This window comes from Anastrepha obliqua, chromosome 5, assembly GCF_027943255.1.
Source record: "Anastrepha obliqua isolate idAnaObli1 chromosome 5, idAnaObli1_1.0, whole genome shotgun sequence".
Taxonomy (NCBI): Eukaryota; Metazoa; Arthropoda; class Insecta; order Diptera; family Tephritidae; genus Anastrepha; species Anastrepha obliqua.
Window position 1 is genome coordinate 26,079,754 of NC_072896.1, and position 15,443 is coordinate 26,095,196.

A 15,443-nucleotide genomic window follows, 5' to 3' on the forward strand; every position below is an offset into this window, starting at 1 on the left:
GGAGCAGGTGCTGAAATGATTCCACCTCGCCCGCCAAACAGCTTCTGCAGAAAGAACTTGAAACAATCTCAAATCTTACCGCATGGACACCTAACTGACAATGCCCGGTATGGACACCCACCAAATTTGAGAGCTGCGTCTTCGTTAGCCTTAGAAGTTTCTTCAAAAGCTCCGATCCACCTGTGGCTAGAAAATGATCCCGCGACTTTGCACGTTTGCGCTTTAACCCAGCGCTCATTGAGTTGACGCGAGGCCCATCTTTCCAGGAGCAGGTATATCTGAGAGCCTATATTATTTGAACCAAAAATTTTTATAATTATATAAATAAGCAAAACTTTAGTACAAATGGGGAAAGGAACTCATGGTCGTAAAGGGCCATTAAAGCAAAAATGCACAAATTTATTGACGAACTTCAAAAAAGTAGCTTTTCCTGAAAAAAAAACCGAAATTATTCGCAAAACACAAAAAATCTGAAATTTTAAATAGAGTGAAAAGAAACTCAACACCATGCGATAGTAAAAGTTATCTGGGAAAAAGTGCATGGTTTTGGATGCAGCTTCTCATTCCACTTCCATCCTCAGTTTTCCTTTTCTTCATGGACTTAGTTTTTTTTTTAAAGACTTTAAAGGTTCAAATGACTAAATTTTCAAAAAATGGGTTTGAATGTAGCTTCTCATTCCATTTAAGTGGTACACCATGAACGTTGTCTGGGTTTTGGAACCTAGAGACATTCCTGAGCTAGCTAGGAGGAGAACTGATCTGAAATGAGTCACTTCTGCCCAATATGTGGGTATCCCTTTATCCCCACACAAGCTCTAGATAAGGACGGCCTACATCGCGCAAGCCCAAAGTAGATGGATCATGGATCTCACTGGTGAGTTAACTAAGCAGCTCTGGCCGCGAAGAAAAGAAAACAGAACCGTAACCCTATCACACTATGTTCTTTATCAATTTAAATCGTCTCGTTCCGAAATTCTATTTTACAGACTTCCGGCTGAAAGACGCTGAGTCTGGTATTTGTATTCACAAAAAACATTCGACAAAAAATTTTTCTGAATATGTTCCTGCACCTACTTCCTAGTTCATTTTGAAGACGTCTGTTACGATGGATGCTCCGAAAAGTACCTTTTTCCACTCTTCGTTATGTGGAGCATAATTCTTAAAGTTGCTGTCAAAGAAGATCGTTGGGTGGATGTAGTCCGTTCCTAGGGAGAATTTGTTGGTCGCTGAAGGAGGGTACGATATGTTAATTTACACGATATGCGTTCTACTTCCTAGTCCTAGTTCCTCTAGCCTGTAAGAAACAGCATCTGTGATAAATATAACTCTCAGTGTTATACGATTTGGGATATATCAATGTTCAATGTATCGATTGGGCATTATTTGATTGCTTCAATGATCGCAACGCAAATCCGACTGGTGCAGTCTGCTATTACGTTAGTGCAGAGGTATACTACTGTGGGCAAAAAGTAAGGAGAATTTATTTGTCAAACTTCGCGGGATTAAAATTTCGCTTTAGTTATTTTTTTTCATGAGTTGACAGCACTGTTAATAACATCTGGGCCAACTTTCATGTGAATGTCATTATCAGTAATATATTTACGCTTGTGTTTACCAAACCAAGAGTGCATTTTTCGTATTTTACAATGTCTGATTTGATTGAGTTTATAAGTGGTACAAAGACTTCAAAGAGGAGCGCTCCGGACGACCATCGACGTCAACAGATGACCAACACGTCAATAAAGTGAAGGAGTTAGTGCTCGAAAATCGTCGGTTGACTGTTAAAGACCTTACTGATATGATCGGAATATCAGAAGGATCTGTGAAAACCATTTTGAAAGACCATTTGGGCCTATGAAAAGTCAAATCTCGTTTGGTACCGAAAACTCTCAATATCTTGGAAAAAAGACGTCGCGTTGATGTGTGTGAAACAATGCTTTCAGACTATCAGGACAAGCTCAAATGCATCATTACGGGAGGTGAGACTTAGACTTATGCTTACGATCCTGAAACAATCGACCAAACAAGCGAATGTCGTGCTAAATGCGAGGCCAGACCGAAAAGAGCACGTCAAAATCGTTCAAAAATAAAGGTCATGATGACAGTTTTTTTCGATTTTCGTGGTGTGGTGCACTATGAATTCCTTTCACCCGGCCAAACTGTTAATAAGGGATATTATTTGAGCGTTATGCGTCGTTTATGTGAAGCAATTCGTCTAAAAAGACCAGAATTATGGGCCAACAACTCTTGGTTTTTGCATCACGATAATGCACCGTCTCACACTGCACTCGTTCTTCGTGACCATTTCGCCAAAAATTCCACGTATATCGTTCCGCAACAACCGTATTCGTCTGATTTGGCTCCGTGTGACTTCTGGCTATTCCCAAAACTCAAGAGACCACTCCGGGGAACGCGTTTCGAGCCGATTGAGGAGATAAAAGCTGAATCGAAGAAGGTGCTGATGGCTATACTGGAAATGGACTATTTGGCATGTTTCGGGGATTTGAAAAATCGTTGGCATAAGTGTATTTCATCGAGAGGAGATTATTTTGAAGGGAATGAAATTGAATAAATAAAGATTTTTCATTTTACAACCAAATTCACCTTACTTTTTGCCCACAGTAGTAATTTGTCGAGGAAAATAGAAATGGATTGGGCATACACATCGGAAGCTTCATGGAGGTATTGAAGAAGCCTGGTATCACAAAAAGCCTAGACTGATGTCCACAAGGAAGTAGCAGGCGTGGGAGATCATCCAACATGTGGGCGCGACTAGTTGAAGTAGAAGCGCTACAAGCAGGCCGTTCATGGAAACAAATAAAATTTCTTCCGTTTAATAAACCCCAACCCAAATTGAACTTGTTTATTGAGCCTCTTTGTTCCTCCTAGGAACCACGGCAAATATATATACATATATCTAGTTCGAGTCAAGGGACCAAGCTATCAAAGAAGGAAATTTAAAAAGAAAAAGTTCAACAGTCAAAACTTCTACACTAAAAGCTGTATATCCCAGCCATCATTTCACTATAGTTATTAATAGATGAACGTACAGCAAGAATAGGGAAGGGATAGGAGTACAATAGCGGAGGTTAGCAATATGCATACCGCACCTTTCCCACAGCCTTTCTGCTCCCTTTAGGTCATATACGACGAGCCTTCTACTTGAAGCGTCCGGGTTACGAAACCTTATTTATCGCATTATTGTAAGCTGAAATTAACAATTTGAGCTTGGACGATCTTTGATTTCACACATCTAATCAAACAATCATTCTTTGCGAAACTATGTTCTGGAACTGTGTTACCAAGTCCTTGGACGATGTCAATTGTTCGCCTCGGAGCTGCATTCAGGGCTCCCGCTGGACCTTATTCCGTGAGCTTTGGATATTTAGATGTCATGCGGTTGATCTAAAAATGTTTGTGATTATTAAAAAGAATATCAGATGCGCCATTTTTGGAATGTAGTCAGAAGTAGTCGAGATGGTGTTTGGGAATGTGGCATGGCATGACTAGTCAGTGAAATCACTTTAAGGGGTTAGGTGGGTTTCAAAGGTTGAAAAAAAGAAGATTTTGACTATTTTTTTTTAGTATATAAAATCATATATTTTATTTAAACAATTCACTATATCTAAGATACATACATAAACAGTATTTTGTGAATTTTATTTAAAAATTTCGAAAACTCAGCCGTTGGTACCTCATCTTCCTTGACGTCTCAAAAAAAAATGCTCTTGCCGTGGACAGCATAACTCATTATTGGTTCATCTAAAATCAAAAAACCACAATAACTAGATAATGTTATTTCAAAGATTTGTACAAAATTTGAACTAAATCGCTTCATGACTTTTCGAGATATCGTGTCCACCGACTTAAACCACCAACTGGCGTACAAGATACAGCTCGTAATTATCTAAATTATCTAAAGCAAAAAATTCAAATGGATTTCTAATTATCATGATTTTTTATTCTAGATGAACTAAGAAAACTGAAAGGAATTCCAAAATTTCAACTTTTTGGAGGTTTTAAAGAAAAAAATGCCTTTCTATAAAAAAAAAATCACTTCAACTTGGTATAAAAATTTTGAAAAAAATTTTTTTATCTATTTTGTTAGTTCAAATAGAAGAGAATTTAATACTGAAGGGAACAAGCTATGATTCATTTCAAAAGGTTCATTAGTTTTTTTTCATTTATATCCGCCAATTCAAAGAAATCATAAAAATGAAAAGTCGAGAAAAGAAGATAAAGTTTTTACTACTCGTATAGCTGTCCGGTCACAGCGTAACTACCTAACGCCCCCCTACCTTTGGCTTTGTATCTACGGAAATATTGAAAATTAGGCTCTTTAACTTTGTGTGAATATTCTGAAATATATTAGGAATCGCTTAAAACGAAAAAAAAAAAATTGATTTTTTTGACCTTATAAACCAGGCTCCCCCCTTAATGAGACAAAAAAAATGTAGACAAATTTTACAATTAATACGAAGGCTTTCTTTCTCAAGAAAAAAAAATATTCTTAGCAAATATCATGCAGTGTTTTTGTATAGCCTTTTTAAAAATATCATAGTCTATCGTAATAACACTTTTCATTGGAATTGCATCAATGGGAATTATTATATCTAAAGGAATACATTTTTAATACGAAATTTGAGAAAACTTCCGGTAAGAGCGTGGACCACAGCAATAAGCTAGAGCCTGTGGTGACTATGTGGGAATTAAAAAAAAAAATAAAAAAATATTCTTTTGTGAAGCCGTCTACTTCAAGGGTAGCAACATAAATATTAAATAATATTAAATACTTAAAATGAACAATTTTTTAAGAAGATATTTCTACTATCTCTATTTCCCATTGAATAGGAATTTCGTAAGTATATTTGCACACCACCTTGATCAAAAATTTCCCAAAATATATTCAGCAAATTTAAAATACAAGATAATTCCAAAAAACTAATATTATCGCCTTCTCCCTCTCAAAGTATTCTTCATCAACTGCAACGCTCTTATGCCAGTATTTGATTCAGCTCTCGAAACATTTCTGTAACTCTATTTTCGGTATAGTCATCAACTGCAACGCTCTTATGCCAGCATTTGATTCAGCTCTCGAAACATTTCTGTAACTCTATTTTCGGTATAGTCATCAGAACCGTCTTCGATTTTTCCATTACTTTCTCTCGGCTGTTAAAACGCGTTCTCCGTAGTGATTTTTAACTCAATGAGAACCAGAACAGAAAAAAGCGCAGTGAGTCATATAAGGTGATTTCGACGGCTGTTGTATGGTATTGGTTTCGTTCTTGGCCAAAAATTCACGGATAATGATGGGACTGTGTGACGGTGCGTTATTATGGTGGAAAATCCATGAGTTATTTTCCCATAAATCCTTTCTTTTTTCGCGAATTGTTTCACGTAAACGTCTCATAACACCCAATTAATAGTCCTTCTTAACAGTCTGACTGTTGGACAAAACTGATATTATCTTTCATGTCCGACCGACTATGGCAGATCCTCCTGTCATCAAGCATAAGAGACTGTAGGCAGTTGGTTGGACTAATGACGGGCCACTTTCTATATGCAAAGCACATGAGGAAGGTAGGCATCTCAGACAGTGCACTCGGTCCAGCATGTGGAGAGGAGCATGAGACGGCGGACTACTTTTTGTACGGTCTGCCCGGCCTTCGCTCGAATCAGGCTTGAGGTCTTTGGCGCTGATGTCTTAAGAAGTGTGGCTTCTTGGTACCGCAAGATCTACTCAGATTTCTTCGGAAGTCATGTAGATTTAAAGAAAATTAAAAAGGGAACCCAAGTGCAGTACAATGGGCTTGATTTTGGCTGAGTGCTGTACCTGCTAGTTGTTCGGACAAAAAACCAAACAAAAAAAAAGGCAGTCTGACTTTCTGGCAAAAATTTTTGAAGTACAATAAGATTTTAATCCATAAAAACCGTGAACATCACTTTCGTTTTTCACTGAAAACGACGTGGTTGTTTTGGTCTTTGCTCATTCTGAACTCTCCACTCACTTGACTGATGCTAGGCATTGCGTCTCATACTCATAAACCCACGTCTCGTTTCGAGTAATGCTGCGTTTGGTGAATGTTGAGTCGGATTCAGCCTTGGAAATCATGCCTTTGGCGATATCAACGCGGCCTCTTTTTTGATGACATTCAGTTCCTTTGGGACTAAATACCAACTTTGCACCAACGAAAACCCAAACCATTAACTGCAATCTCCCCAACGGATCCATAAGAAATGTTCACGTCCTCTGCCGGCTTTCTGGTGGTTAATTTGCGTTTATCGATTAACTTTTCTTTCACGCTTTTGATGTTTTCATCACTTTTCGATGTCGACGGCCTGCCACTTCTTCGTTCGCCATCGTTATCCCCGATGAACTCAGGATTTCTTCTGGTGTATTCATGCCACTTGTAAACGGCTGTTTCCTTTAAAATATCGCTACCGAAACAGTTTCCTAACACTTTTAAGGTTTTTGCACCATTGAATCCATTTTGAACGCAAAATTCAATTCAAATTCGTTTTTTGCAAATTCATGTCCTTTTTTAAAATTGTAAAAAATCGAAAATACATACAGAGGTGGATTTGCTCAAGACGGCGTAACTTTTACAAATGCCAACAATGGCGATAAAATTGGAGGTAGAAATGTTAATCACAGATATGGCAACCTAACAATAAAAAAAAACTCAAATCCATTGAATTAGAGTATCACCTGGCGTTTATTTCTGGAACTTTTTGATCAAGGTGTACTCACAATTTCTGACCTAACACAAAAAAAAAAAAAAATTAAAATAGAAAAATACTACAAACTCATGAATTTATTGTACTTGGAGAAACAAATTGGTTTCAATTTGCCTGAACTGCAATTTAAAAGCAGAAGGGAAGGAATATCTGAATCCCATTACCGGACCGGAGCATCTGTTCTCTACCAACATCCACAGGAAACAATTGCTTACGCTTGTGCTTTCTGGAAATTTATGCTTCAATTAAAACAAAAAAAAAAACGAATATACATTTTATTTTTATGCAAATATCACAACTTCAACTTATTCCAATCAGACATCCACCTGCATACACACACACGCACGCACGCACACACAACCAATCGCCTGAAAGTGAGCAAACAGTGCTTTGTAATATCAAATGCAACACTGGCTGACAGATGTCAAGTGCTGTGTGTGGTTACTAGCAGGACCAATACAAACACACATATACACACATACAAAGCGCACACACACACACATATATGTGTAAGTAGTGACAAGTGTGACATTTGGGTCGGCGAATGTGTTGTAAGTTGGACAGGTCAGCGTGGTCAAGATGTGATGTGGCATAAAGTTTCTCTAAAGTTTGTAAATGTTAATAGGGAAATTGTACATTTATAAACGTTTACTCAGTTGCATACATAAGTATGTAAATTCTAGTACATATGTGTATGTGTGTGTGTGTAGATTTCTATGCATTCTTGAGTGCCCATTGCGTAGCGGAAGATGTCTTCATCAATCAAAATGTTGTACGAGCCGGTGATGTTCTATTACAACACGAGCTGGATGATGTGCACCAATACAGAAATATGCGCCACACCTACATGTATACATATGTATATGTGAACTAATTTACACGTATAAAAGTTCATATTGAGACTTGTATTGTAGTTGAACTCAGTTAATGCGGATGCAGCAAGTCAACTAGTTGCAAATGTTACTCAATTACAATTGATATGACAAGTGCAATGGCAGCAACAACAACAACAACCACCACCACCACATATGTATATGTGTATGTATGAATGATGTTGCACTTGTTGTTATTGTTGTTGTTGTTGTTGTCAAGCATCATCATTGGTGGCAACATTAACAACATCATCTCTATCAGCATTGCCAGCAACAGCTCGCGTTCGCCCGCTCTCGTTCGCTCTCAAATCAACAGCATGCAAATAAATAGCTAAGCAACAACAAAAACAATAATGCAATATCTTAGAACAACACATGCCATGGCACCACCTTAAAGGTCTCCAAGTGCGTTAAACAACAACGAAAACAGCAACATTTTATACCCAATACCAGAATTTATTGAGTTCAAGGAAACCTTGGTTAAGTTGGCCGTTAGGGTGAACTTAAAATATAGTAGAGGTATCAAACCACGTCGAACTGGTGATGAGGAGGGATTTGCTTTGAATTCAGAGATAATTGTGATAGTATTTCGGGTCACTAATATACAGAGACGAAACCATACAAGGCCCAGGAGTAGAGGCTCCTATTTTAGGGTGAGTGACATGAGCAGATTAACCCAGGTAATGCCAAAGGCCAATGATATGAAACGGCGAAGGCTCTTCAAAGATCACGCGCTTCTCTAATTGGGTCATTGATGTATTCAGATAGAGTTGCAAAATACATAACTCTTGTTTTATATCTGAATGAGTCATGTGAGAACTTTAACCCAAAGAATGTCAAAGAGCAAAAGTTAATAAAGGGTGGTTAAGCTTCAAGGGCCGATGTTGATTTTGAATAAATACAATTTTTTTAAGAAATTAATGCCATTTCTCTTTATTATGATAATATTTGTATGTTTCAATTTAGTACGGAACAAAATATGGGTCAAATGGTCGCTGTGGCCTCGACAGCACACCTTCGTCCCATGGTCCAAATTTTCGATGACGCTGAGGCATAATTGAGGTTCTATGCCCTTAATGTGTCGAATTATCTCATCCTTCAGCTCTTGAATTGTTGCTGGCTTATCGACGTACTCCTTTTCTTTCAAATAACCCCAAAGAAAGAAGTCCAACGGCGTCAAATCACATGATCTTGGTGGCCAATCGACATCGCCGCGACGTGAGATTATTCGGCCATCAAATTTTTCGCGCAAAAGACCTATTGTTTCGTTAGCTGTGTGACAAATGGCACCGTCCTGTTGAAACCACATATCGTCTACATCTATATCTTCCAATTCGGGCCATAAAAAGTTCGTTATCATCTCACGATAGCGAACACTATTCACAGTTGCTGCCTGACCGGCATCATTTTGGAAAAATACGGCCCAATGATGCCGCCGGCCCTCAAACCGCACCAAACAGTCACTCTTTGTGGGTGCATTGGTTTTTCGGCAATCACTCTTGGATTATCATTCGCCCAAATGCGGAAATTCTGCTTATTGACGAATCCACTGAGGTGAAAATGTGTCTCATCACTGAAGATGATTTTCTTCACGAAGCCTGAATAACTTTAACGCGTTGCTCGATTGTGTATTTTTCCATAATTCAAATTGTGTTTGTCTGAGATTGAAAAATGTGAAATGAAATGCAAAAAAACATTTGGTGTTTAGGTGTGGTTCACATTCAACATCGGCCCTTGAAATGTAATCACCCTTTACAAGGGTCGGTTTGGTTCACTGGAAGCGAAGTTATTGCGTCTAAAGTGTCAGTATGTTTATGTCATCGGTACAAAAATGAGTGTCGAACAAAAGGCTAATATCAAATTTTGTTTTAGAATCGGTAAAACGTTTACCGAAATATTTGCATTGATGAAAAAAGTTTATAGCGATGTTTGTCTATCTCGTGCCAGAGTTCATGAGTGGTTTACATGTTTCAGAGATGGCTGTGAGGTCATAAATGACAATGAACATACGGGCCGCCAAAAACTCTATCGAAATTGGGAGTAAATTTATCAAAAGTGAACCGAAATCATCATTGAAATTAATGGAATCGAAGTTGAATATCTCCAAAACATCGATTTATCGCGTTTTAACTGATCATTTGGGCTTACGAAAGGTTTGTACACGTTTCATTCCGCACAAGTTAACTGAGGGCCAAAAACTGCTCAGAATTCAACATTCGAAACACCTCAATAAAGAGGCGAGAAGAGACGATCACTTCCTTTACAAAATTGTAACTGGTGAAAAAATGTGGTGTTCCCAACATGAACCTGCAACTAAGCGTCAAAGTGCCGAATGGAAGACCTCAGGCGAGCCACCACTCGAAGAACCGCCTTTGAAGAAGTCAAAAATCAAGTCGATGCTCATTTGCTTTTACGCTTCCAAGGGAATTGTCCACAAGGAACTTGTGCCCATGGACTAAACCGTCAATGCAATTTTCTATCTTGGCGTTTTGAAGCGTTTGTGGCATCGCATTCGTCGAAGTCAGCCTGAATACCGCGAAGGAGGAATCTGGCGCTTATTGCATGATAAGGCACCATCTCGTCGATCCACTCTTGTGACTGATTTTTTGACTAGAAATCGCATTTTAACCATCAATCACTCTCCGTGTTCGCTTGATATGGCTTCCTATGACTTCTACCTATTCGGAAAACTGCATTTGACCGTGAAAGGAAAACGTTTTGCGTCCGTAGAGGTCATCCAAAAGGCTTGTACCGGCTTGTCCTTTAGGACATTCCGGTCAATGATTTGAAATACTCTTTCGAAAAGTTTTTAGATCGCTCTCACTCTGGCAGTGTATCGAGCCCAGAGGGGACTATTTTGAATAAATCAACTCGAATTTATCAAAACAAAGCTTCTGTCATTTCTATTTTAGCTCATTCTTATTTATTTTGGATTTAACCTTGTAGTTCGTTGATCGCTTGCGAAAAATAGAATTTTTCCAAGTCTGAAGAATAGCTCTTCGTTCCTGCAATCACCTCCTCGTTTGAATAAATTCTTTTTCCCGCGAGCCATTCTTTTAAATTAGGGAACAAATAGTAGGGCAAGGGATCTGAGGAGCCAAGTTTGGATTATAGGGGTTGGAACCCCATTTCCATTTATTTTGCGAACACAACTGCTGAGGCGTGAGCTGGTGCGCTTTCGTGATTTCGTGAAAAAGAAAATCACTCGACTTCCTCGATTCAAACGAATGCTGAACACAAATAAATATACCTATCTGGCTGAAACTTGGTGAGTGTTCTTCTAAGAAATGCTATTAACTAAACATAACTCGAAACATGCCAGTAGTGCCATCTTTCTGACTTTACGCGACCCTCGTACATATTGCCTCACAAATGTAAGAAAATATCAATAACCTCCCTTTCACCGAAACAAATGCGTATTTACAAGTGAAAGAAGTATTAAATAGGCAAAACCTTTTTTGTTAGGCAAAATTAACTCTTCTCACTTTCCTTTTATTACTGCTGTGAGTGTGAGCACAGTCCCTGTGACTTAGCTGCAGCCATTCTTATACCTCTTTGCGTTGGGTATAAAAATAACCAACTGCATTAAGTCGTACGCCTCGAACGGTGAAGGCAAAAACTACAAATTGAAATTGAAATAGAGTGCCAAACCGGACGGACCGGATGCCCACTGCAGAGCGTTGAGCGCCGCTAAATAGTGTAAAGACGCAGAGCGAAAATGAAGTATTAGTCGCATAAGAAAACGGCCATATGGTATTTGCATAAATTACCACTATGACTTCGGGCGCTTCGAGTTTGTCGCTTTGGCGCTCTGAATTTACTTAAACGCAACGGTGACTGCAACAAATTTTGCTTTTATGCAACATCTGGAAGCATTTAAGTTTTTAATTTTATAGCCAGTTGTGGCGAGAATGGTGTTGCATGCCACGCACCACTTGCGTTTATGTGTAAGTGTGATATGTCAATACTGGGATTTCGAGCTTTTGGGTATTTTTTCAATCCCGAAAATTTCGGGATTATGTGTTCACGATTCCGGGATCTTCGGGATTTGTAATTTCTTGCGAAGCAGATGATGTGGAAACAGAAAAATTATCTTTTGGAGCAAAAAAGGAAATTTGTAAATTAAATTACAATAAATATAATCATTTTTAGTTTAAATATAAAAAAAAAACATTACAAAGTTTAGTTTCGATGTTAATTGAAGTGCTGTTGGATACATAATACATCTATGAACATATCATATTCGTTTACATGGTCATACTAAATTTTATGGCAATCGGTTGAACGGGGCAGAAGTTGCTATTCTGCAGCGCCACCTGGTATCGAGTGGCATCAATGAGCATATCCTACAAACCTTCTCCGTGGAAAAATACATATATGTACCAATTTTTATAATAATCGGTCCAGTAGTTTTTGAGTTCATCGATGACATACAGACAAACATTCATTTTTATATAAAGTTAAGTTTCAAGGGCCGGTGTTGATTTTGAATCAAATACAATTTTTTAGGAAATTATTGTCATTTCTCTTTATTATGATAAGATTGGTACGGCTCTAATACGTATGGAACACAATATCGGCCAAATGGCCACCGCCGCCTCGGCGGCTCACCTCCATCCGATGGTCCAAATTTTCGATGACGCTGAGGCATAATTGAGGTTCTATGCCGTTAATGTGCCGAATTATCTTATCCTTTAGCTCTTGAATTGTTGCTGGCTTATCAACGTACACCTTCTCTTTCAAATAACCCCAAAGAAAGAAGTTGACGTTTAGGTGTGGTTCACATCCAACAACGACCCTTGAAATTTAACCACCCTTTATAAAGATATGGCAGGAGAAGTTTTCAAGCAATAGTAATGTAATTTTGGAGTTAATTTGGAGTTAAATTGTCGCAAAAAAAATTAAAATCTAAATCCCGGGACTGATATCGGGGTCCCGATATTATCACAACGAGATCTCGAAAATTTCGGGTTCTTAAAAATCGTTTGTTTGCATTCACACCCGCAGCAGCCTATTAATGGTGCGAGTTGAAAATTTAATTTAATTAGCGCGTAAGTGCGTACAAATTGCTTGCGTATGCAATAATGTGTGACGCAACCGATCGACCCTTCTCTCGAACTGCCTTCCTTCAAACACTCCCTTCCACTTCTTCTCTTTCGCGCGCACTTTCCTCAAGCACAGCCAATTTGATGCACTATAGAAATCTTACACCAAGCTGCTGCCGCTTAATTGGGCGCGACAATTTACGCACTGCTCATAGACGCCTGCAGGCATTTATGCCTGTTGCCCGAAGCTAAAACCGAAATACTCGTACGCGAACTGCAAAACCGATATTTATGTAGGCACTTGTATGTGTACATATCTATGTAATGCATATGAGTATGTGTGTATGCATATCGTTGCCACTCATCAGCATGTCGAGGCGTCAATTTTCTTCGCGCGCACTGCTGACATTTTCACGTTGTACGTCTTTACTCTACATAGAAGATGTCGTTAAGTTGTTTATGTTTGCTGCTTTGCTTGTTGTTGCGCTGCTAGTGTCTTACATTTATTGCTGTTGCATACTTTATTTCGCCTCTGCTGGTTGGTTGACATTAATTTGATTATTTGAACGTTGGTTCATAAAATCAACAGATGCCACATATCCACTCACCTACATATGTACATACAAACATATCTCTTACGCGCTTAAAGCTTACGCTGCGGGTGATGTTGGAAAATGTGTAGATTCGCTTGCGCAGTGTTTTTGTTTCCCTATGTGACCTTTTTGCTGTTACGCCGGGAATTGAAAAGTCATCGAGTATAATTAAAATAATTGGAATGCAACAAATGCTTCAGGGCTGCTGGGGCTCGCTATGCGCGAACTGGAGTAGTTGAATCGATTATGCATAAAAAAAAAAGAAATCATTTTTCGAGGAAAATGCAAACCAACCGAAACCAAATGTTTTCAAAGTGTTTGGTGTTAATTCTGAGCGATTTTATGTCAGTTCAGCCAAATATTTTGGATATTTTTGTACATTTTTCTGTGTATTTGTAGGCTTGTGTATAATTAGAAATAAATTGAACAATTTTGAAATAAATTAATTATTAGAGAATTTTTCTAGTAGCAAATTTTTTTTATATGTAGAATGTTTGAAAGTGAAATATTTTTGGTTCCTTTTAACACTTTTAATTCTTTTTTTTTTAATTTTATGGGTTGAAAAATATTAAAAGTTTTTTTTGTTTGAAAACACTAAATTTGTTGAAAATCCTTTGAAAAAATTTTGGTTTGAAAAAATTAAATTTTTTGAAACAATTTTGTTTCGAAAAAAATTAATTTTTGAATTATTTTTTAAATAAAATAAATTTTTTTGAATTGGATAAAATTTTTTGAAAAACATTTTTTTTGTTTAAAATTTTTGTTTTTGAAAAAAATAAAATTTTTTGAAAACTATTTGAAAAAATGTTTGTTTGAAAAAAATTTAATTTTTTGAAACAATTTTGGTTTGAAAGAAAAGTTATTTTTTGAATAAAAATAAATGTTTTTGAATTAAACAGAATTTTTTGAAAACAATTTTTTTGTTTCAAATTTTTGGGGAAAAAAACTTTTTTTGGTGTATTTGTAGGCTTGCGTATAATTAGAAATAAATTCAAAAAATTTTGGAAAAATATGAATTATTAAAGAATTTTTCTAGTAGCAAACTTTTTTATAGAATGTTTTAAAGTGAAATATCTCGGTTCTTTTCAACACTTTTAATTTTTTTTAATATTATGGGTATATATTTCAAGGATTTTTTTTTGAAAAAAATTAAATTTTTGGAAAACCCTTTGAAAACATTTTTGTGTGAAAAAATTTAATTTATAATTTATAAAATAAAATTTTTTCAAAGGGTTTTCAAGAAAATTTAATAAAAAAAAATTCTTTTAATGTATTTCAACTCACAAAATTAAAGAAACAAATTAAAAGTGCTAAAAAGAAAAAATTAAATTTTTAGAAAAAATTTTGTTTTGAAAAAAAAAAAATAATTTTTTGAATAAATTTTGTTAAAAAAAAATTGTTTGCTTAAAATTTTTGTTTGAAGAAAATTTGTTGAAACAATTATGTTTTGAAAAAAAATGAGTTTTTTGAATAAAATTAATTTTTTTGAATTAAATTAAATTTTTTGAAAACAAATTTTTTTGTTTCAAATTTTTGGGAAAAAAACTTTTTTTGTCATTTTTTAAAAAACCAATCTCTCCCAAATGTGAATGGTAGTTTTTTAATAATTGTCAGACTAAGTTCAGTAATCTCTTAAAGCTTCCTAGTATTTAGTATACCGCCAACTTTTCGATTTGTGTGGCGCAGGTATTGCCTGAGTGACAAGACACCCCACACCCAATTAGCGCAAAAGATAAACCACAATTTTTATACTCCTCTTGTAGAACCACTTCTTTTTATTCGTCGAATTAGCTTGATTTGACTATGAATCTGCCTATGTTGCCTATTTTCTTTTCTGCAATTTCTTTAAGTTAACCATCGACCACGATAACCACGTCTTCCCGTGGCTTTTTTAACAACTTCTCAGTCCTGGATTTGTTGAAATTGGGCCACATTTGTTTAGGTATTGTTCAGGTCTCCAGGTAATCTGCGTGTTACACTCAAATACGTGCAGCGTAGACGTAAATTGCACTGTTATAATTTTCGGTAAATTACACTGTGCGAAAAATTGAAGGCTAAATTTTGGATGGTGTGAAATTCCTTTGCACAAACGATGGCGTTGATTGAGCGAGTATACCAAAACTTCCAAAGGCTTCGACTCATAGAGAATAACATTCTTGTTTGGCTGGCAAAGTAAGTTTTCATATTTGTGGCCA